This window comes from Heptranchias perlo, chromosome 34 (assembly GCF_035084215.1).
Source record: "Heptranchias perlo isolate sHepPer1 chromosome 34, sHepPer1.hap1, whole genome shotgun sequence".
NCBI lineage: Eukaryota > Metazoa > Chordata > Chondrichthyes > Hexanchiformes > Hexanchidae > Heptranchias > Heptranchias perlo.
In genome coordinates, this window is record NC_090358.1 from 19,358,115 (window position 1) to 19,383,012 (window position 24,898).

The window sequence follows — 24,898 nt, forward strand, 5'->3', positions numbered from 1 at the left end:
GTAATAGGATACAGTTGGTCAACTGTGGTATGCAATATATTGTACAATGTAATGCATCAACTGGGCATGATTCATAAGGTGACTGGAGATTCCAAATAGTTTTAAGGCTTGTTTACATGCAAATTGTCCAAAACCGGCCTGAGATGCAGTACCACCCTGTACTTCACCCTAACTAACCATTTTCCAACGTATAACTAACTAACCATTTTCCAACGCAGTACGTTCTTTCAGATATGTCAGGTATGCAAAGTCTAGCACAAGGCTTTCTAAAGCAAGATTGTTTACCAGGAAACAATAGCGATAGGTAGCCAGGGAAAGTAAAGTGTGATTTTTCTCATTCTGGTCTCTAATTGGAGTAAACACAAGTCAAAAAATTGCCTATGATTTGATCTTCTTAGTTCTGGGAAGTCTACATGGAATGTGTGAAAAGTAAGATAACCCCTGGGGTAGCAGAAGACTTCCTTCTAATGCTGAAACTTGAGTCATGTGGGCTTAGACTGTGCCATTGATCCTTTAGCATCAGCACTGACTGAGTCATAATTTACCTTGTGTTGATTAGCACTAATAACATAGAAAATGGAAGAAGTTTCACTGCTGATATAATGACATTGAAGGAATGAGATTTTAATAAAGCAATACATTTGGCGTATATTTTTTGTTGTAAAACATATTTTTGAAAAGTAAGCTGATTCATATAAAATGGTGTGCTTTGAGCTACATTTCATAAATATATAAACAGTTATCATAAATTTCCATTAGTTTCTACAAAACTGGGACTGTAGTATAAAAAAAAATTACCGGTGACTATAAATAATGTATAACATTGTCCTTCACCATGCCAAATACTGAAATAAATCTAAGTGGAAACTATTTGAGAGCAAATATCCTTAACCTTTATTCTCAAATGCTGTCAAGCCACATTCCAAGAATTCAAAACAGGAAATACATTTGCAAAAATGTTATGTGAGCTGACTTTTATTTTTCTATGATTGATTTCTGAAACTGCTTACTTGAGAATTTTAACTTCCATTTGCTTTTCGTTGACATTGCCTCTTTTACTCTTAGTCCACTCAGGCCCTGACACTGATGTGCACACCAACCTTAGTGAAAAAATAGACATGAGTAAAGATTGGTGGGGTACCAGGGGGAATGTGTCAACCAGTGATTCAGATATGCTGATAGGGTTAGATATAGAGTGAGAGGAGGCTCTTGTGGAGCATAAACACCGGCATAGACCAGTTGGGCTGAATGTCCTGTTTCTGTGCTGCAAATTCTATGTATATTTTGCACTGCTCTGAGCATTTCTAAACCTTAACAAAGACTAAACCTAAACTAAAGCTTAACAAAGAGGAAAATTGTGAACTATCACAACGGTAGTGAGAGAAATGAATAGTGCAGAGAGATTTTTTTGTTGGGAGAGCATGGGTCTAGCGGCCATTGAAAGGTACATTGCAGTGGTAGGGGCTGGCCTATGAGTACAGAGGATGTAGGAAGGTCCAAAGCTCACAGCAGGCACTACCCCAGGCAGTGAGTTTCCCACAACAGGCAACTATCTTAAGTATGGCTTAAGGAGACTCAGGCTAATCAGGGAGGCTGTGCCTGAAATGTGTCACCTGCTCCTACCTGTGGGGAGAGTCATCACCTGCAATGCACCAATGTTCTCAACTATTATGCCACCAGGATCTTTCAGGCACCAAAAGCAAACACCGAAGAGACAATTTTAACCTAACCCAGTTGACTTCAATGGAGAGTAAAATCAGGCGGGGTTTAAAATAAACGTTCCACTTGACCCCCTCAGTTTCCCGAAGGGCGAGTTAGGTTAAAATTGCCCCCTTCTGCACATCTGGGCGGCAATTTTTACTTTGTGTGGATTTCGAGTGGGCAGAGGCGGGCACACTTGTGCCGCCTGCCCGGAGTCAGCGAGGACCGGGCATTATTTCAATATCACGCCTGTTCGAGGGGGCAAGAAATATGGTAACTCCGATGCAGAGCAGAGCCAGAAGGAGGAACTGAAAGAGGGGGAGGTAATTGCATGGGGGGTTGGTTGGGCACGAATGGGTTGCCAGCAGGCAGGAAGATTTATGTGGGGCTACGAGAAACATTCATGCTCCTCCTGGCCCCACAAAAATCTTTTATAGATATAAAAAAGCCTGCTTTTGTGAGTGGCCTGTTACAGGCCCTTTAAGGATCACCAGTTAGGCCGTTCAACACCAATGGGCGGAATGTATGCGGTGCACGTCCTGCCCATTGGTGCCACAAAATTGCATCAGGGTCCTACAACAGAGCATCCTGCTTTGAGTATCAAAATGGTCTTCCCCTGAAACAGGCGGGCAATGTATCAGCCCACTTCCACCACGGGTCTCAAATGGTAACGTCAATATTGAGAGTGCGAATGGGGCGATATAAATAAATTGATCTTGTTACTTTTTTTGGACCTCATGTTTGTCATGTCTATCACATTTTCCTACCACGCTTGTTTCTTTGTGAACCACGTAATCTCTGTGATAGCTGTATAAAATTCTTAGAAGGCTTGACAGGGTAGATGCTGAGAGGCTGTTTCCCCGGCTGGAGAGTCTAGAACTAGGGAGCATAGTCGAAGGATAATGGGTCGACCATTTAGGACTGAGATGAGGAGGAATCTCTTCATTCAGAGGGTTGTGAATCTTTGGAATTGTCTACCCCAGAGGGCTGTGAATGCTGAGTCATTGAATATATTCAAGGCTGAGATGGATAGATTTTTGGACTCTAGGGGAAATCAAGGGATATGGGAATCGGGCGGGAAAGTGGAGTTGAGGTTGAAGATCAGCCGTGATCTTATTGAATGCCGGAGTAGGCTCGAGGGGCCGTATGGTCTACTCCTGCTCCTATTTCTTATTTTCTTATTTTAACTAATTTAACACTTCCCTAACCAATGGATGGGTGGAGAATCAATTAGTGAGCTACAAGAGATACAGATAAAAATCTCAATACTCCATGATATATCCAGAATACATCATTTTGCTGCATCACACAGTGAACAATGTTACTGTATTCCCAGTCCTTTCTGTTAAATGGTCTGATATAGCTGAGGGCTTTTATCATAAACTTTTGGAGCACATCCTTGTGACGTGGGCGGGAATGCGGCCTGGTGGGGTAGGTAGCGGGGAGGCTCGGACGATTTTAACGGCCGGGCCTCATTAGCATGCCGCTTGCAGGCTTCAAAAACCAAAATGGCTGGGAAGTCGGCAGGAAGATGCCAGCGGGGACATGGCACAAGATAAGTGGATCAGAGGGCATGTGGAGGGGAATTGCAGTTGGTGGTGGGGGTGGGTGGGTGTAGGGGGAGAAGCCTGGGGCAGTGGAGGCCCAAGGTTTCCTTGTGGGGCCTAGAGCTCGTCCTGGCCCCCAAGGATACCTGTAAAAAATGAAACGTTTACACATACCTGGGCCTCTTCTGGCCCTCGGTCGGAATCTTGGCAGCTTTGGCCTGGCAGGGAAACCATCCCTGCTCCCCATCACAGGTAAAAATAGCAGTCAGATCCTAATGGCATTATTGAAGCCCAGTTTGCACATTTAAAGATGGATCCTGCCTGCTTTCATTTCCATCGGGCGGATGGGGAATTAAATTTCCTCTCATGTTGAAGAATTGGCATCTTCAAATGAAAACCAGAGTAGATTCTACAGCTCTCTTAATCATTTGCTTATGGACAAGTTACCTGCTTTAGTTATTTTTACATATGTATTAAGTGCATATGTATGTTTGTATATACAGTTGGCTGTAAGCGACTTAAATGCCGTAACAATTTGGGGATTTTGATGATTACTTAAACCACTTGAGTATCAATCTTGGGGCTATGTTTTCTTCTGTTCAGAAAAAAATTGGAGTAAAGCCTGTTTTTCTTCATTATTTTTGACCTGCTAACAAAATTGGGAGTTGGATGCTGCCTGAATAAGTAATTTTGATAGCAGGATGTAAAAGAGCCCAGCTAACCATAATGTACCAGCAATAATCTTTTAATACTTTTCGTGTAGCTAAGGAGACACTGGTATAAATTCCATTAAAAGTTGTTAATCCAGCTGTGAGTGTGTAATATTTGTGTTAAGTGGCTCGACAGAAATTGAAGAGATCCCAGTTTACCCGGAATGCACTTCATCTCCAGGCACACATCCACTGCCTCGAATGTAAGTGTTCAGAGCTCTCGCACGATGAACAATGTATTGTGATGAACAATGCACTCCTTCAAACCCCCAGAGATTCACTCACTGCACAAAGTATTTCTTTCTTCGTTTTAATAGTGATTTTGCTGGAGAACATGAAAGATTACCTGTATAAGAAAGCTACATCCAATTATTTGACACAGTTGTATAAGAGAGAGTGCACCCACCTTCCTACTATGGTTCTTTCCTGTGAGATCTTGATCAAGACATTTGCTGCAAACGCACTTTGCACAAAGAAATGTCAAGATTTTCTTAGGTTAATAAACCTTCATTAAACCCTATACCTTTTCAAAAGTGACATTGAGTTAATATTCTCTATTGTGAAAACATAAAATATTTAACATTTTATTAATTCCAGTTAGTGTATTTTGATGATGTTGGGTGTCCTGAGGGTTAGAAACTCAACACTCATTACAAATTGCAACTTCATACCTTTACACATCCCACCAAAGGTTTACATTTATTCGTACTGGAAATGCTAATCCAGTTTTATGGTTATAATACGAATTCCACAGACCACCTACATACCTGCAGAGAGAAGGCCACAGAATTAAATAGTAATGTGTGTTTTAAATAATACTGTTCCTGGGAGTGTGACAAACTCATTTATCTCTTCACTTCTTTGATTGAAAGGTAATGCAATAATTGTGGGGGACTTTAATCTTCATATAGACAGGACAAATCAAATTGGCAAAGGTAGGGCCTGATAATCCACATCCTAGAGTACTAAAGAAAGTGGCCCTGGAAATAGTGGATGCATTGGTAGTCATCTTCCAAAATTCTATAGACTCTGGAACAGTTCCTACAGATTGGAGGGTGGCAAATGTAACCCCGCTATTTAAAAAAGGAGGGAGAGAAAAAACAGGGAATTACAGACCAGTTAGCCTAACATCAGTAGTGAGGAAAATGCTAGAGTCTGTTATAAAGGATGTGATAACAGAACACTTGGAAGGGATTGGACAAGGTCAGCATGGGTTTATGAAAGGGAAATCATGCTTAACAAATCTACTGGAGTTTTTTGAGGAGGTAACTAGTAGAATAGATAGGGGAGAACCAGTGGATGTGGTGTACTTGGATTTTCAGAAAGCTTTTGATAAGGTCCCACACAAGAGGTTAGTGAGCAAAATTAAAACACATGGGATTGGGAGGAATATACTGGCCTGGATTGAGAATTGGTTGACAGACAGGAAACAGAGAGTAGGAATAAATGGGTCCTCTTCCAAGTGGCAGGCAGTGACTAGTGGGGTACCGCAGGGATCAGTGCTAGGGCCCCAGCTATTCACAATATATATCAATGATTTGGATGAGGGAACTGAATGTAACATTTCCAAGTTTGCAGACGACACAAAGCTGGGGTGGAACATGAGCTGTGAGGAGGATGCAAAGAGGCTCCAATGTGATTGAGACAAGTTGGGTGAGTGGGCAAGAACATGGCAGATGAAGTATAATGAGGAGAAATATGAGGTTATCCACTTTGGTTGTAAAAACAGAAAGACAGGTTATTATCTGAATGGTGATAGATTGGGAAAAGGGGAGGTGCAACGAGACCTGGGTGTCCTTGTACACCAGTCGCTGAAAGCGAGCATTCAGGTGCAGCAAGCCTAAGGATTGGGAGAGTTTTAGAAACCAGCAAAGGATGATCAAAAAATTGATAAAAAGGGAGAAAATAGAATATGAAAGTAAACTAGCAAGAAATATAAAAACAGATTGTAAGAGCTTCTACAAGCATGTAAAAAGGAAAAGAGTAGCAAAGGTAAACTTTTGTCCTTTAGAAGCTGAGACTGGAGACATTATAATGGGGAATAAGGAAATGGCAGAGACGTTAAACAAATATTTTGTATCTGTCTTCACAGTAGAAGACACAAAAAGTATACCAGAAATAGTGGGAAACCAAGGGGCTAACGCGAGGGCAGAACTTAAAGTAATTAATATCAGTAGAGAAAAAGTACTTGAGAAACTAATGGGACTAAAAGCCGATAAATCTCCTGGACCTGATGGCCTACATCCTAAGGTTCTGAAAGAGGTGGCTGCAGAGATAGTGGATGCATTGGTTGTGATCTTCCAAAATTCCCTAGATTCTAGAATGGTCCCAGCGGATTGGAAGGTAGCAAATGTAACCCCACTATTCAAGAAAGGAGGGAGAGATTAAATAGGGAACTACAGGCCAGTTAGCCTGACATCACTCATCAGGAAAAGGCTGGAATCTATTATTAAGGAAGTGGTAACAGGGCACTTAGAATATCATAATATGATTAGGCAGAGTCAACGTGGAATTATGAAAGGGAAATCGTGTTTGACAAATTAATTAGAGTTTTTTGAGGATGTAACTAGCATGGTAGATAAAGGGGAACCAGTGAATGTAGTATATTTGGATTTTCAAAAGGCACTCGATAAGGTTCCATATAAAAGGTTGTTACGCAAGATAAGGGCTCATGAGGTTGGGGTAATATATTATCATGGATAGAGGATTGATTAACAGACAGAAAACAGAGAGTAGGGGTAAACAGGTCATTTTCAGGTTGGCAGGCTGTAACTAGTGGAGTGCTGCAAGGATCAGTGCTTGGGCCTCAGCTATTTCCAATCTATATTAATGACTTAGATGAAGGGACCGAGTGTAATGTATCCAAGTTTTCTGAAGATACAAAGCTAGGTGGGAAAGTAAGCAGTGAGGAGAACACAAAGAGTCTGCAAAGAGATATAGACAGGTTAAGTGAATGGGCAAGAAGGTGGCAGATGGAGTATTATATGGGGAAATGTGAGGTTATTCACTTTGGTAGGAAGAATCTATATTAATGACTTAGATGAAGGGACCGAGTGTAAAAACAGAATATTTTTTAAATGGTGAGAAACTATTAAATGTTGGTGTTCAGAGAGACTTGGGTGTCCTTGTACTAGAAACACAGAAAGTTAGCATGCAGGTAAAGCAAGCAATTAGGAAGGCAAATAGCATATTAGCCTTTATTGCAAGGGGGTCGGACTAAAAGAGTAAAGATGTCTTACTACAATTGTATAGGGCTTTGGTGAGACCTCAACTGGAGTACTGTGTACAGTTTTGGTCTCCTTATCTAAGGAAGGATATACTTGCCTCAGAAGCAGTGCAATTGAAGGTTCACCAGATTGATTCCTGGGATGAGGGGGTTGTCCTATGAGGATAGAGTGAGTACAATGGGCCTATACTGTCTGGAGTTTAGAAGAATGAGAGGTGAACTCATTGAAACATATAAGATTCTGAAACTCATTGAAACATATAAGATTCTGAGGGTGTTTGACAGGGTAGATGCTAAAAGTCATTTCCCCTGGCTGGAGAGTCTAGAACTAGGGGGCATAGTCACAGGATAAGGGGCTGGCCATTTAAGACTGAGATGAGGAGGAATTCCTTCACACAGAGGGTTGTGAATCTTTGGAATTCTCTATCCCAAAGGGCTGTGAATGCTGAGTCGTTGAGTATATTCAAGGCTGAGATAGATACATTTTTGGACTCTAGGGGAATTGAGGGATATGGGGATCAAGTGGGAAAGTAGAATTGAGGTAGAAGATTAGCCAGGACCTTATTGAATGGCGGAGCAGGCTCGAGGGGCTGTATGGCCTACTCCTGCTCCTATTTCTTATGTTTTTATTCTTTCAGGTTGGCTTTTTCTTTCTTACTTCCATTTTAATTGTTTTTTAGATTTATTCTCTGCTTCTTTGTATCTTCCTTCAATGCATGAAGGGGAGGAAAGTTCAGTCCGTACTTTATTTCCTGTAGTTTCACCATGAACCAAGGGTTATTATCATACCAAAACCCTAAGAACCGTGCATGTTTAAAACACTCACAATCTACAGGTTTTTGTAGCCCGAGTTTGGGATCACCTAACTAACCAGTTCTTGGAATTATCTTAATAAATACAATTCGTAACCTTTTCATTTTCAGTGCAGAATGGACGGACTGATGAGAGGAGCAATTGGAATCCATCCCTCAATGTCACCAGTGAAAGGCCTGAGCCATTTTGATGATCAGTTTTAATTTTGTATGGAACTGTCCAGCTGCCTGCGTGTTTCCAGTGCTTATGAGCAACTCGCTGATCAGAATGAGGGGAAAGGGAGAGGTGTGGATGGGGTGGGGGTAAAGTCGGCAGCCATCTACGGAACTGAGCTGGCAGAGAATCCTTAAAGGCACGAGTCAGGCCGAATGCGGGGGGGGGGGTGGGGGGTTTGGGCATGGTGCAAAGTGTAAGCAACAGTCAGGACGATTTTTGTAGGGGCGCAGGGAGACCAATCATCACCTGTAGTCTGAGGAGTAGAGTGATAGGCTGAGGCATATGGCTGAAGAAGATTCCCCAAATAGGGAATGGTGAATCTATGGTTGGATTTATTGGTTGGTCCATTTCCATTTCCTGCGCCCATCTGTGAAGTGCCTTGGGATATTTGTTTACATTAAAGGTGCTGTACCAATTCAAGTTGTTACTGATTCGCTGGGGGACAGGGAGCTGATGGAGATTCCTTCCAAATGGACAATCGTAAGCGACCTTGTGCCCAAATTGCCCAGTGTATTTTGATAGGGGAGAGGCTGTCTGTCAGGGATGTGGAGTTGTGTTAGCCACACTCATCCATTAATATTACCCATCACAGAGCTCAAAAAATGTGAAGACTCAAAAAGCCATGGTGAGATCAGCTTGCATTAGTCCAATTTCATCTTTTTTTAATGTATCTACTACTTTCCATAACAGCAAACAAAAGGTTTTATGGCTGCTGGTGCTGGGGTTATGCTATCGCTTTCGACATTAGTGAAGCCCAGGCAGTCCTGTATCCTATCTATTGACTAGCAGCGCTGCAGATAGACATTTGACAGTAAAAACATATTCAGTAGTTAGGTGAAATCTTTTAATGCATAGGGTTCATCCTGAGGTTATCGCCTCCATAGATTTTATCCGTTAATAACATATAGTGGTGCTGTGCTCCACAGGTCTGGCTCAATTGTGTATTGCAAACATCTCTGTTACGTTTTGGCTCCAGACCATTCCCCAGTGGAAAAAGTGCATAATGTGAGTTTATGTTTCTGTTTAGAAAAAAGATTGGAAGTAATGGAAATTTAGCAGTTTGAAGAACATTTACTTGACTGGGTAGAGGGGAACTTGCAAGTTTTATTTGACCTGCTGAGACTTACACTGATATTGCACTTTATTTTCATTAAAAAAAATATGATAACCAATTGAATTACTGCAGTAATATCTCTGTGGTCGTGTTGCTGCGATTAGTACTCATTGTTTATCAAATAAAATTTGCTGTGTTTCGCAGTCAATAATGCTATCTGTTTGCGTTTAACACATTTTCATTGATGGTTTAAGCAATAATAATGGCTCTGTGGGATACTAAGCATCTGAATGCTTAACGCAGTTGTCTGAGATTCCTCTTTCGGCTATTTCACTAGAGGTGTATCTGCTTTTATTTTAGATGGCTTAACACGTCTGCTAAAATAGGAGAGAGACGAATTCCAGCTGAACACATACATATCCTATAGCATTGTTTCAGGGCCAATGTCTTAACCCATGGGCCGTGCTTGTATTTTTCACTTTTACTGAAGATCAGTAATGGTGAAAATGGTATGTGTTGAATAATCAGTATCTTTGGGTATTATACCAATCAAGAAGAGTGAAGTAAGGATCTGTGCTGGACTTAAATCTTTTTCCAGGATTGTTTTTGAAATTTTAGGTGTTCTCTGCCTTGCTATTTGTCTGTGGATACCTTGGTGAGCGGCTGACATGACTAAACTCATATGGTTGCACAAACTGTTGGAATTCCCTTGTGTTAAATGGTGGTCCATTATATGATAGAACCTCAATTGAAATCCATGGTGTGAAAAATGAGTTTTCATGTTACCTATGACTTCTTTTTCTTTTTTAGCAGACAATATTGCAGGGGGGGGTGGAAAAATTGGGTTTTTGAGGGGAACAGGCGGTGAAATCGATGACACATTGAACACGTTTCCCGATGGCAGAGGCCTAAGGCTCGCCCCAAATGGGCCTTGGGCCTTATCTTCATAATTCCAGCAGTGATCTGTGTCCCCGGTGCAGATCCTCACACCTGGCACCTCTGAAAATCGCCCAGTTCAGACGCCAAGCAAGCCCGCAGGTAAGTCCTGGGGGAGGAGTGAGCGGGAAGGAGGGGGTGGCGAACACGGGACTGCAGCATCGCGCAGCATTGGTGTAGAGCTAGGAGTAGGACTTTTAGGACCACTGATTATGCCGCCATGGACCCAGAAAAACTGAGCAGAGCGTGCTCAGCACATTGTTTGCGCAATGTGGCATTAGGGTCCTGAAAGACGTGTTAGGCCCCTGATTACCATATGCAAGGGGCCTAACACCTGTTTCAGGCGGGTGCCCTGAACGACTAGAAGTTGCCCCATCCAAAATAGCGGTCAGTGAACTTCGGGTACAGATCAGGCGTGGAAGATCCCGGTTTTGGCAAGTTCCTCCCTTGTATTATGCCCGAAAAACAGGCAAAACGAGGTTGAATTTCTCCCTAAATTTATAGCACAGGAATCAATAAAGGAATATGTGAAACAGTTTATTCCATCTGCTTCGAGCACACTCACACCCTATTTTCTCTCAAGGCTTTTCTGGTATTTGGTAGCTATTAAGCTATTCCTTTTGCTGTACAGTTTGAAACTGCCTGCAAGTATCTATGTCTGCATGTCCTCATTCATCAGACACCAATAAATTACTTCTCTAGCTCTCTGAAGATAACCTTGGATTCCAGTGTGGCTCAATCGAACTCTGCTCTTCATCGTTTCATCTGGAGGGGTAGAACTACCTGATCTCCCTTAAATATCAGTCCATTTTAAATGCAGAGTTACACAGAATTACATAGAATTTTACAGCACAGAAACAGGCCATTTGGCCCAACAAGTCTATGTTTGTGTTTATGCTTTTCACAAGCCTCCTCCTACCTTACTTCATCTCACCCTATCAACATATCGTTCTATTCCTTTCTCCTTTATATACTTATCTAGCTTCCTCTTAAATGCATCTATGCTATTCACCCCAACAACTCCATGTGATAATGAATTCCACATTCTCTGCCTAAAGAAGTTTCTTCTGAATTCCTTATTAGATCTATTGGTGACGATCTTATATTTATGACCCCTAGTTTTGGACTCCCCCATAAGTGGAAACATCCTCTCTATGTCGACACTGTCAAACCCCTTGCTTAATTTTAAAGACCTCTATCAGGTCACACCTCAGCCTTCTCTTTTCTAGAGAAAAGAGTTCCAGTCTGTTCATGTCTAATGGTGAATACGTTGTAATCTCGGATGACACTTCTCTTGTGTCAGGTGTCAGGCCATCCTTTGCTAAGTGTCATTCTCAACAATTTTAGATTTTCATTTAATTGCTGCCAGGCCACTTAAACCATGAGGCAGCGACGTGAAAACTGGTTTAAATGCAGGAAAATCATGATCACCATTGATTTTGAAGGGGTCGGAGCTACAATAATTAATTGTTTTCGACGAGAGCCGTGGCACAAAAGTCCCAGGAAAATATGTAGTATTTTCACAGTAATCTATTGAATGGTCTCAGATTCATTGAACACTAAATTGATATTACACTTTGGAGCTCAAATAATCTGGGCAAATCACAAATGATTTACTACATCTGAATTTCCTCGGGGCTTCTCCCGTTCCCGGAACTTTAGCGAGCGGGAGCAGCAGTCCGAGGAAGCTGGGCCACATAATGTCATGCAAAGCCACACTGTGATATAAATTCAGATCTTCTGAAGTAGGATTGGTAAGTAATGTCTGCCTCAGCTTAAGGTAGCATTGACGGTGCAGAGGTATTGGAAGCTATACTTGAATTGACATGGTATATTTCAGTCTGCCATTTGGTTTCCACCTAATTTTCTTTTTATTCATGGAATGTGGGCGTCGCTGGCAAGGCCAGCATTTATTGCCCATCCCTAATTGCCCTTGAGAAGTCGGTGGTGTGCCGCCTTTTTGAACTGCTGTAGTCGATGTGGTGAAGGTTCTCCCACAGTGCTGTTAGGTAGGGAGTTCCAAGATTTTTACCCAACGACGATGAAGGAATGGCGATATATTTCCAAGTTAGGGTGGTGTGTGACTTGGAGGGAAACTTGCAGGTGGTGTTGTTCTCATGCGCCTGCTGCCCTTGTCCTTCTAGGTGGTAGAGGTCGCGGGTTTGGGAGGTGCCGTCGAAGAAGCCTTGGTGAGTTGCTACAGTGCATCTTGTAGATGGTACACACTGCAGCCACGATTTCATTACCAGAAGGATTGTCGAGGCTTGTCGATGAGTTAAGTTAAATAAAATGTTATAAATAATTTTTAAAAATATCGATTTTCAGTCAAAACGTGCTAAAGGAACCGTCAGTGTAGAATTTTAGTTGATGATTGGAAGAGAATTCATTGTTCAGCACTTTCATTGCAGAGGGGAGTGATTAAAACATAAAGGAGCCATGAAGATCGTGGCCTCTGCATTGAAAACCAATCTTAGCAATGCAGGGAACATAATATATAATTAATTACCTAAAAACCTCAAATAAAATAAGATATATTATGGGTGTATTTTATTCTACTCCAATGCTCTTTCTCTGCATTCTGTTGTAAATCAGTAGACTATAATGTAGCAATGATTTGTGTGATTTATTATTCAGTTTCATCACGATAGAAAATTACAGAATACATAATAATTTCCAGTAGTGATTTTGTTAAAAAATTAAAGTTTTAAAAATTCAGAATGTTGGCTGTCTGATTAATCAATCAAATCTTTTTCCATGGGTTAGTGGCCCCAGGGATAATTATCAATCACTAAATAAATTATTGGTCTTATTCTTTCTTTACTACAATATTTCTAAAAATATAATTTTACAGGGCACTGTACAATGTATGGGAGGACAAAAAACTTTCTTTCTAAAAATTGGAGAAAGATAGATTTGGAAACCATTCATTATCCTCGTCTAACAATCCCCATTGTATCTTGGTTGCTTTATAATATTTTAGGATATTCCAGTAACTCTTTTCTCCCCAGTTATATAAAGGATCTGCATTGCATTTGTCTGAATTTTTTTTGACAAATCAGAGCATTGTCCCTGAAATTATACTGCAGGATAAAAGCTTCCTCTGGAATTCTTCACTGTCCTATTTTCTTCGCTGCGTTGATCTAATTAAAATATCATGATCGTGATATAGCTAAATTCATCTTTGTTGCTAAGTGATCCAAGATCCAGAAGGTTGGATTTATCATGGAGGATGTGCTGAGGAGGAAGGCCTCAATTTTTGTGATTACCATAAATCCATGAAATCCGAGCCCGCACTCAACCTGGGAAGAATTTGCCGAATGATCTCCTGAAATGTAAAAAAGAAACGGAGCATTGGAAAAAGATTTAATGATGGTAAGAAGACTGAAAAGATTCATGACGTCTCCAGAGAAGGAACTCACTCCCTGTGACTCCTAATGCTTAAAGGTGAAAGAGTGGGAGAACTTTTTGTCATGAAGTCTTTGGAAGCTGTGAGTGGCTGTGAGATTGGTGAAAGCAATATTGATTCACCTCAATATTTCTTTTACCTACAGCCACTATATTTTTGCTTTCCACTGCTTAAAAACATATGAAACTGTAACAGAGTGAGAGAGTTGTATCTGAGATAGGGATACCACTTTAAGAGGTTGTTGACCTTAATTGCCTTTAATGACGCCCAGCCTGTAAGAATAAAAGGCTGGGAGGTGGTTCAGTGAGAGAGGAGAGTTTGAGGGGGAAGGATCTAAAGTAGGATCTGTGATGGTCTTGTTCATTGCTATAAACAAAGACCCATTGTGGGTGAATAAACTATGCTGGGTTGGAGATCTAGTCTGTGTATCTAATTCACCACTGGGTTCTGGCTCGTCATCATCTTGTTACAGCCCCATTTAACTTCGTCCAATACAGTATTGGCAATAATAGTGCATTCCATATCACACAACACCTACATAATGCTAATTTTCCATGTTTATCTGCACTTCATTAGGTTTGGGAAATGAACATATAGTTCAGTGTCCTGTGATGCAATCTTTGGGGGAGGAAGACTCAAATCATGCAAATCTGAAGCTCTATGTTCATAAGTCAGACTTTCATATCGACACATCTCAAGGCCTCATGGCTGCTGACCTCTAATTGGAAGACCCCAATTTCAGAACCCCAATACAGCCTTCCAGGCTTGTAGCTGCGTTTAAATGTGGACCCATTTTTCAGGCATCAGTCCCAGCCAGGTGGGCAGGTCTGTGCCTCGGGTTCCTTTGTGCCATACAAATGACCCTGGGGAATGAATAAATGAGTGTGCCCCCTCCCATTCAGACACAGCATACGTGACGTGCACTGCACCCGTCAGTTGTCCACTGGGCATCCAGAGAGGAAAATCTACCCTAATAAATTAAATTGAAATATGCCCTAGTGCACAAACAAAACTTGTGAAAAATTTCAGGTCAATCTACTTTAGTGAAGCCTACTCCTTAATTGGATTAATTGATATTTTAGTCATTATGTGGTAAAATGTTAGCATCACATTAAATTCACTGTGGAAAAAGTAAGCTTACAGTAAATGCTCCAAATATAAGCTTGCCACCAAAAATAAATTCTCACCTGTATATGCAAAATGAGCAGTAACATTGCTGCAGATAGGCTAATTCTCCAAAATATTGATTTGATACTAAAGGGGCCTTTGTGGTGGGCTGTGTTCTTAGAATAGTAAAGTTTATAACTTTGACTGCTGAGATCTGCTGGCAATGTGAGGACATATGCCAAGGTATGTGTGCTGCACTGCGAATATACCCGGGTTGCAGCTTGAACTTCTGAAATGACTTTATCGTTCTGCTTAGGTTTGAATTACAGTTGAAGAATTTGTAGTGACAGGCATGTTAAACAACATAATGAGATCATTGTGTCATGCCAATATGCCCACCTCTGCTTAAACTCCTGCTGCAGTATCTTGTTAGACATTCGCAAGATAATAATGTCCCTTTAAGCAACACTTTCCATGAGCACATACAAAAGGGACACTGTTTCCTCAGTCATAAGCTGATACTGAATATTTTCAGAGCAGTGGGGATCGGGCAGGAAAGTGGAGTTGAGGTTGAAGATCAGCCATGATCTTATTGAATGGCGAAGCAGGCTCGAGGGGCCGTATGGTCCACTCCTGCTCCTATTTCTTATGTTCTTATGTTCTCAGTCGGAAAATATATTAGTATCATGTTGATTCAAGCTCTACAAGAAAGTTAATACCGTGCTTAAATTGATAAATGAAAACGTCAGGACACATTTTGCTAAGCAGGATGTGTGAATATATTTGCATTGGCACGAGGCGAGCTTTGGCGTGAAGTATCCACTTACAAGATCCAGCATATGGAAAGATAAGCAGTTACCACCCAGTACATCGGGCGAGTGCCATTTTCCTGTCTACACCAGTGATTGATGCAAGGTTTATTCTGCAATGGTTGTTGGGACATGTGCCAGACAGCTTCCAGGCCAATATGAGCACACGGGTCAGGGTGGACACAACTTAAGGGAGAACGAGATCTATTAACTAGTCCATCTAATGAATTTAATAAACATTATTAATGAAGGCCAGTTTTTTTCAAAACAACAATTTAAACAATTAAATCTGAGGAGCAATAAAAGTTTCTGCTGACGATAATCACTGAAAATGAGAGTGTGGTGGCAAACTATCTAAAGACCTTTTGTCAATTCTCAATGAAGACCTCCATACAACATGGATACGTTTTAAAAATACTTTAAAAGCATTTTTCATATTTTTTTAAATCGCAATGAGCAATTCTAGCTACTGTGTGGAATTTCGGTTTGTGTTGTAGTTTGGCGAACCCATCAAGGCTTGACTTAACTCTGTCACAAGAGGGAACTATCAGTTAATAATTAAATTAATGATTCATTTTAAAATCCGCTTCTTTGTGCAGTATATTTTTCTAAGCATTGACGCTATCACTGGCTTAGGAAAAATGAGCATGCTTGATAGTGTGAAGGTGCTGAATTAGGTATATTTGAATCCCTTCATTAATGTAAGTGAATGACTCAGAATGAGTATAATGTCGGGGCAGGAGATTTTCAGTTGCCCCTCGTCACTCCTTCAGGGAAAGGGGGGGGCCATTTCGAATGATTAAATTCTTTCTTTAAAAATCTCGATTTTGGAAGTTGTCATTGGGAAACCAAAATTTTAGGCCTCATTTCTGCCAGGATCTTATCTTGACATGCAAGTACTTTGTGTTGAGTGTAAACAATGCGGAATTGGAGGGATTTCTGTCAGTCCAATTCCTTCTGACATCAGCATGCAGGGGTCTGGATGCAAGAAGCACTGACCTCACCTCCATCAACATTTTTCAACGGCAGAGACCCAGCAGAACCAGGTCCCATCCCAAATTAGGTCCACACACCTGGCTTATGCTGCTGCAGTGCCCTCCCAGGCCCAGTAATTTTGGGGAAAATTGACACTAAATGTGTGTCAGGGCCAGCCATTGCACTCAATAATCACTTCATGAGGTGACGACATCTTTTAAAAAAAACCTCTGTCAGTTAAGTCCTTACACCGACAGGAATTGTGAGCGCAGGAGCAAGAAAATAACCATGTGTTACTGAATTTACTCACTTCACACTCACTGAACACAGTGCTATAAATTCATGTAATGTTTCCCAGCCAGCAGCCGCAGTCATCACGTGGAATGTCAGCTTACTTCATTATCGATGCAAATTTATTAATGTATACAAGAGGGAGGATCCTGCACCTTTCCTGTGCCTACACACTTCTTGTGCAGTGAATTAATTGCATCCATTTCAAATCATAGAATGGTTACAGCATGGACGGAGGCCATTTGGCCCGTCGAGTCCGCGCCGGCTCTCTGCAAGAGCAATCCAGCTAGTCCTACTCCCCCACCCTGTCCCCGTAGCCCTGCAAATTTTTTCCCTTCAAGTACTTATCCAATTCCCCTTTGAAAGCCATGATTGAATCTGCCTCCACCACCCCTTTGGGTACTGCATTCTGGATCACAACCACTCGCTGTGTAAAAAAGTTTTTCCTCATGTCGCCTTTGGTTCTTTTGCCAATCATCTTAAATCTATGTCCTCTGGTTCTTGACCCCTCTCTCTACTCTGTCCAGACCCTTCATGATTTTGAATACATCTATCAAATCTCCTCTCAACCTTCTCTGCTCTAAGGAGAACAACCCCAGCTTCTCTAGTCTATGCATATAACTGAATTCCCTCATCCCTGAAATCATTCCAGTAAATCTTCTCTGCACCTTCTCTAAGGCCTTCACACCCTTCCTAAAGTGCAGTGCTCACAACTGGACACAATGCTCCAGTTGTGGCTGAACGGGTGTTTTATAAAGGTTCATCATAACCTCCTCGCTTTTGTACTCTATGCCTCTATTTATAAAGCCCAGGATCCCGTAAGCTTTCTTAACCGCTTTCTCAACCTGCCTTGCCACTTTCAATGATTTGTGCACATATACCCCCAGATTTCTCTGTTCATGTACCCCTTTTAGAATTGTACCCTTTAGTTTATATTGCCTCTCCTCGTTCTTGCGACCGAAATGTATCACTTCACATTTTTCTGTATTGAATTTCATCTGCCACATGTCCACCCATTCCACCAGCCTGCCTATGTCCACTTGAAGTCTGTCACTAAACTCCTCACTGTTCACTACCCTTCCAAGATTTGTGTCAATGACAATTAAAGGCCAGTCAGATTCCCACATCAAGGCAACTGATCACTTTAAATTGCAGTGCTAAATTATTTTTGCTGCCTCACACTTTGTAATCTATGGGAATTGCTCTTAGTGTTCCCCTGTTATTTGATTTAATGGAAGATACAAAGGAACAAAGAAGGGATGCTCAGAATAACAGAGGGCACCAGAGAAGATCTGGCTTCACCCACCAATATGCCACTCATTGTGTATCTATAGGTCCATGCACGGTTGTCTGACAGCGATGAAGGAACAGTGCCTCTGCAAACTCAAGTTCAGGAGGGAAATAGCTACAAAGCTGTGTCATCTTCAAGGAAACATGCAGCCACTACCAGGGCACCATTGCTGTTAACGTTTATCCCTCTGGCTCCTTTCAGGCCATCAGAGGGGACATCGGCAGTGTCAGGCTGTGACAAACATGTGCCTGATTCTTTATTCAGCAGGACCAACACCTCCATCTCCTTCCCCACTGAACGACAACAGCAGAATGACAGAGCTGCCCAATTTTACTGGATTTTTCCAATGTATAGTGGATCATTAATGGCACTCATGTGTCCATCCAGGTCCCTTGGCACATAGATTACATGAACAGTAAGGAGTTGTATTCCATCAATATGCAGCTGGTCAGGCCATCCACACCACATCATACAGATCAGTTTCTGGGAAACAGCCACAGTTTATTTTAAGACAGTTGGTTGTTTCAGGCTTATTTGAAGGTGAAGGGAGACCGGAAGGATGCCTCCTCTGAAACCAAGGCTATCCTCTTTAGCCCTTGCTAAAGGCACCCTTGCTGCAGCCATGGGCAGAAGTAGAGCACAGATACAACGAGGCCCATGCAGCTATCAGGATCGTTATAAAGTATGGTATCTCTAGCTAGGTTGGCTGAACTTACCTGCCCACGAAAAAAAACTCTCACCCAAGCAGCTTACAACTGCAATTGCTAACGCCAGTACCTCTGAAAATGTTGATTTGCTCTACCATCCCGTCACTTCTACTTTCAATGCTCTTGTCTCCAGCAAAGCCTTCAGTGTCTTCCATCCCTGTCCTTCTGCTGGAACAGTCCCCATTTCCTCTCCCTCAAGTCAGAGACCGACAAATCTGAGCAAATGTGGTGCACAACTGGTTTAGTCATTCACCACCAGATTTGAGTTGACCACATCAATCTCGACCAAGCCTCATTCTTCGCTGCCAAAGCCATCCATTATTCATCCTAGAGGGCAAAAATAAACCCAGGCTACTTTTCGCTACTACTGACCACCTCCTTAAACCCTTCTCCCATGCTCTCTCCAGCCTCACCTCCAATACCAAGTGCAAGGAGCTCATGGATTTCTTCATCACCTAGATTGGCACCACCTGTTCAGCTGTCTCTGCTGCTTACCGCATTTCTGCTTACTCCTTAAGCCAATTCTACTCTCCAGTCTCCTTCCCACCCAAGCCCTGAACCCCAATCTCTCTTTAACTTCTACCCTATCTTCTCCCCTATTTTTTGTCCAATTGTTAAACTTATACAATACATTTTATTGCATGATCTGCATTGTGTGAGGGTTGACTTACATTTTTGAATTACTTGTAATATATTTTCAAATAAGTCCTTCCTAGCCCTGTTTTTGCAATCTTTTTGATTCAATTGTCTCATCCAGATGCTAATCTGATAATTGAAGTCTATCTGTTCAGTCCAATTTTATTTTAGAATAACAGTTACAAGTGCCAAAAATGTTTGTTACTTGGACAAAGTATAGTGTGTACTTTGGGAGAGGGGGGAGAAATCATTTCTCCTGGAGCCTCTAGTATCATTTGAAACCGAATAGAAATTCTCCTCTAAATAACTGTGAGGGAGAAAATTTGCTCTGTTTGCTATTTGTAGTGATATTATAAGCAGCAGTATAAAGGATCTGCTTACAAATAAAATAACATTCGTGAACAAAGGATATCTCCCCCCTTGGACTTTTCCAAAATGGTGAAAAAACAGTACAAGCTTAGAGAAGTTATTCTAAAAGTAACTTTCTCTCCTACAAGTACTCGGACCTGCTATCATTTCAGTATTTTCTAAAAGATCCTGTATTGCAAAATAGCTATAGCAACCATTTTTCCCCAAAAGCCATACTTATATAATTGCAAACAATGTGTTCTGTTGGAGAAAGAATTACCACATTTAACAAGAGGTGTTAGTCTGACTTGTCACAAAGAATTCCTAGGGGGTGATTTTAACCCCCAAGAACGGGTGGGTTGCGGGCGGCTGGGACTTGAAAATAGTCGTTTTTGTGGGTCGCAACTGCAAAATATTTGGACTTTGCATTTCCAGTGGGAAGCCTGTACGTTTACGTGCCCAAGTTAAACCCGGAAATAAAGCCGGATTACGGTCGCGACCCAAAAGATAACTATTTTCAACTCCCACCTGCTCCCAACCCACCTGTTTTTGGGGGTTAAAATCACCCCCTAGTATCATTTTAAACAGAATGGAATATACCTTCACAAAGTCTTCTAAATAACTGCAAGGGTGAAGGTTTATCTTGATGACTATTTGTAGGGAAATAAGAAACATGAATATAAAGAACTCTGCTTATAATTTCACTACAATTATAATATTTTTAAAATACTTAAAAAGACAATCATGGAAGCTGAAATCAAAGTTGAGAACTTGTAATAGAGTAGGATAGTTAGATTTGGTTTAGATATCAAAGAATTTAATTTTAGAGATACATTTTTAAGAATAATATATGTGCACGATACAAAGGAATTCTGAATCCACATAAATGGATTTTTGATCTTCATAGAGACAACAGAAACAATGATGTTGTCCCCAAACTGTTATTTGTATTAGCCATTCAGTCCCTGATAGCCTACAATGGAGTAAAGTGAGTCTGTGTGGTTACAAGGATCTGCAGAGCTTCCCTCTATGCAGATGGTGTTGTGCATTTGTGGCACTAATAATTCTGTATCCCATCCCTTCAGTTGATTATCACTTTTGCAGTGCATTCTCATTAAAGGATGAATTAGAAGAAGTTGGAGGCTCTGGTAATCTCAAATATTCACTTTCCATCTCCATTTAGTTATCTTGGTCAAAATCTTATTACAATTACATCTTTTCCTAGAGACTACACTTTGATATGGTGGGAAGGCTTGCATACTTCCTATGACCCTGAGAGCAATGCTGGCAAGAGTATAGCTCCTTAAAACCTACCTCTTTGACCAAGCTTTTGGTCACCTGTCTTAATAACTCCTTATGTGGCTCGGTGTCAAATTTTGTCTGATTACGCTCCTGTGAAGCGCCTTGGGACGTTCCACTATGTTAAAGGAGCTATATAAATGCAAGTTGCTGTTGTTGGTAGGACCGCTCAACCCAGACAAGTCAAAAGGTAGAAGCCAGACTAAAGGCAGTTCAACGGCCCTTCTGATAGGGTTGTGAGTCAGGCTAACAGCCTATTCAAGTAAAAATGACTTTTGTTACAGAAACAACGTAGAGACAAGATGAGTCTGTTGCAGACTTACAAATATAAACAATTTCTCCTGGAGCCTCTAGTATCATTTGAAATGGAATGGAAAATCTCTTCTAAATGACTATGGAAAACTACAATTCAATCAGATTCAAATAACTTTCTCTGGACAGACAGCAGTGGAAGAAATGGGCTGCCTCATGTGCCACTAGGGAGAGGAGACTCTAACTATTTACAATGATGTCTTCAAATGTTATGGAATCCACCCATAGGTAGTATAATAACTGTACATACTGATCTTCAGAGATGTTAACAGCCGCCCTTATTCTTTTGGAGAAGAGAGTTCCATGATCCAACTACTGATATTGTTGTCCTGAACATTCACATTCTAATTTCTTAAACATTATTATTTCCTAAGACAACTGTTGTGGATGGCTTCTTGTCGAATAATTAAAAGGGGTAAACTTTAAATGAGGAGAAATTGGGTGGTTTGAAAGTTACCCAATTAAAAACTATTCTATTTAGCCTATTAACTGTAATCATCATTCTATCGGCTGCATTCTTTCAAACACTTGCGTTCGTACTCTGACTGCTCCCATAACTGAAAAACTGAGCTGTACACATGAACATCCCCCAATTCTCTGGCTTTTAGCAATTCAGAAGTAGAAATGGATAGACTCCCCACACTGAAACATGTTTCCTAGATTATATGTAATATTACAGCTTGGCTAATTACTAACCCAACTAATCCCCTTATGAAATAATTATTTGATCAAGATTAATAGTAAGCTCATATCTTGGCCTGAATGGAACTGCAATGGCAACAAGATAATCTCTGATAAATTCCGTGTAGCTGTTTACCTTGATTTTTCTTAATTACAAGAACAATTTGATTTAAAGGGTAACCAAATTCAGCAATACTTAGAAATCAAAAGTAATTGTAAGACCCTTATCAGCAAATAACTTAATATGTCCAAACAGTGCATTTTAAGAAAAGGTTGCTCTGGGAACCCCCAATGATATCAAATTTGTATTTGAATTTCATCTCTTGTTCAATAATATTTTACACTAAGTATTTAAAAGGATATATTATAAAACACTGAGAGGTTACACCAACAATTCTTTACTAAAGATAATCAGAAATAATCTGGCCGATTCGTCCCAAAATGATGAGAATGGAAAGGTTTAAGAAGCAGGAACCCATTCTGGGTTCTTCTCACTGCTCCTTCATTACCGTTTTATGCTATCACTTTTCTTGGTTGCAATTACAACTAATGTAATATTTGAAAAGCCAACTACTGTATCTGTAAATTGTCCCTGCTACTTATGGAGCCTACTCTTACAGGCTCGAAATACCGTAGAGCTTTTAAAAGGCAACATGAGGGGATATTATTACTTTAATTAATCAGTTTTTATTATAATTGCATCCATTCAATCATTAAGAGGACTTGTGCTCAGTAGCAATCAAGCTGTTTGTGCTGCTGAGAATAAGTGTGGCGCAGGGAAGCAAACAAATTTGCGATGTCAGTATTGATAATATGTTGAGGAAAAAGAATGTCCAAATCAATCGAGCCTCATCTGGGCAATTGGACGAAGCCAGGCTTCCAGCAAGTCTAGGCCGGCTCTTGATAAATTTGCCCTTATTATCCCTATTGATGTTTGAATTTCTTCAGGTTGTTGCTACATGGGCACAAGGCAGCGACAGCAGTACCATGACCTGCTTCGATCCATAATCTACACCTGTTAGTGCTTTCCCTTGTTGCCTTGTGAGTATGTTTCAGCTAAAAGGTTAACAAAAGATTTGTCTGGGAAAACAGGCTGGCTCTTTACTACTGCAGCAACAGATCAATGCAGAGTAAATAACCTTTTCTACCTTATTTCCCAGAGCACTATTGATCCCTGTGCTTTTTTTTCTTCTTTTTTCCTTCAGCGCTCCTGTCTCCTAACCCTTGGGACTCTAACGATCGCCTCATATTGGACATGCTAACTGGCATATTATGACAGCTAGCGTTTTGTCACACTGTGCGTTGCTATATAAAGGTGCCTGTTGGGGGGTCCCAGTCTTGCTTTTCCGCAACATGGCGAGGAAATTGTGAAACACTTTCTTTTTTTTTGTCTTCTCTGCTGATTCTCTTCCATGATAGTTTTCCATCTCCTTCCAAATCCTGAACTGGGACTAACAGCATATGTAGATAAAGGAACCATTCTTGGAGCTATTTGAATTTGGTCTTGGTGGGTAAGTCTTCATTCTTAGCTAGCAGTAAATGAAGGAACCATCATTTTTTGAGAGGCATAAGTTGTAGATGCAGGATACAATGTACGATGTGCACTTGAGATTCTGACATAAATCAAAACACTAGGAGAATAATTATTTGTTTTAATTTCTCTGCTCAGTGTGCTAAAATAATGCAGAAAATCCAATTGGGGCAGATAATTCTAAGATTTTGATATCATGAATGAAACGCATGGGTTGAGCAACAGAAGATCAATAGGATGTTTTGTGTATAACTGCAGTGTTTGATTCTTTTCACTTAACTAACATTTAACTGAACAATAGTCTTAATTATGCAGTTTCTGAGAAAGAGTCGGTAACAGACAGAAAAATGTCATTATGCTACAATGTATTTTACATTGGTCTTGCTGAATTTTGTCTGCATAAAATATTAGTGAAATCTACTGGGGTATTTCTGCAGTGCAATTAAATGATATAATGATTTTCATTTTATGATATAATATTTGAAATGGATCCTTGTGTGTTTGTCCTACTTCAAGGTGTCTGAGACGGTGGAGAAAAATCAGTTCAGAAACATTGCCGAGCATTTAATAAGTGTGCATAGATGACCTATCATTGCTGCAAATAGAATAGACTCTAGACTAAAGATTTGTTTTACATTTATAATGAAATGAAATCAGAATGATAAATGACAGAATTGTGAAAGGCTGCAGCAACAAAATACTGTTGATAATTTAAAATTATCAGAAAATTCAAACCATTATTTAGAGTTACATCGATAGTGAAATAATGAGTTTGATATATTTAGAGAAAATTGTTCAAAACTTCTCTCCTGAATCTTTTTGGTGTTCTGCAGCATCGGACATGGAAGGCAAGCTGGTGCTAAGCTGTGTTATTATCAAAACAATTATTATGATTCAATTTTTATGACTGTTGGGATCACTTTCAGCTGATGGTCTGTCTGCTTGCTTTTTACAACATTTTAATATATTATAAATCGTTAAAATAAAACTTTTAAAATTATTGCTTATTGCTTCGGTTCTGACATATTAAAAATAAACTGTCAACCCCCAAGAGCTTCAGACTATTTATATGTTTTTTTAAAGGAACCGTAGGTTGTTGTAGACTGAATGACACAAAAATAAAGAAGATTTGTTTGGTTGTTAGTTTAATTATGAATATCATAAAATGATTTTTGTATTGCCAATGTGTAGCACTATTCAGAAAGTGTTGAGGAACAGATTAGTTTAGTTTATCGGAAATATTTTTGCAATAATTCCACAAATGTTCATTTGTGAAAAGATGAGACAAAACTATACCTTTGT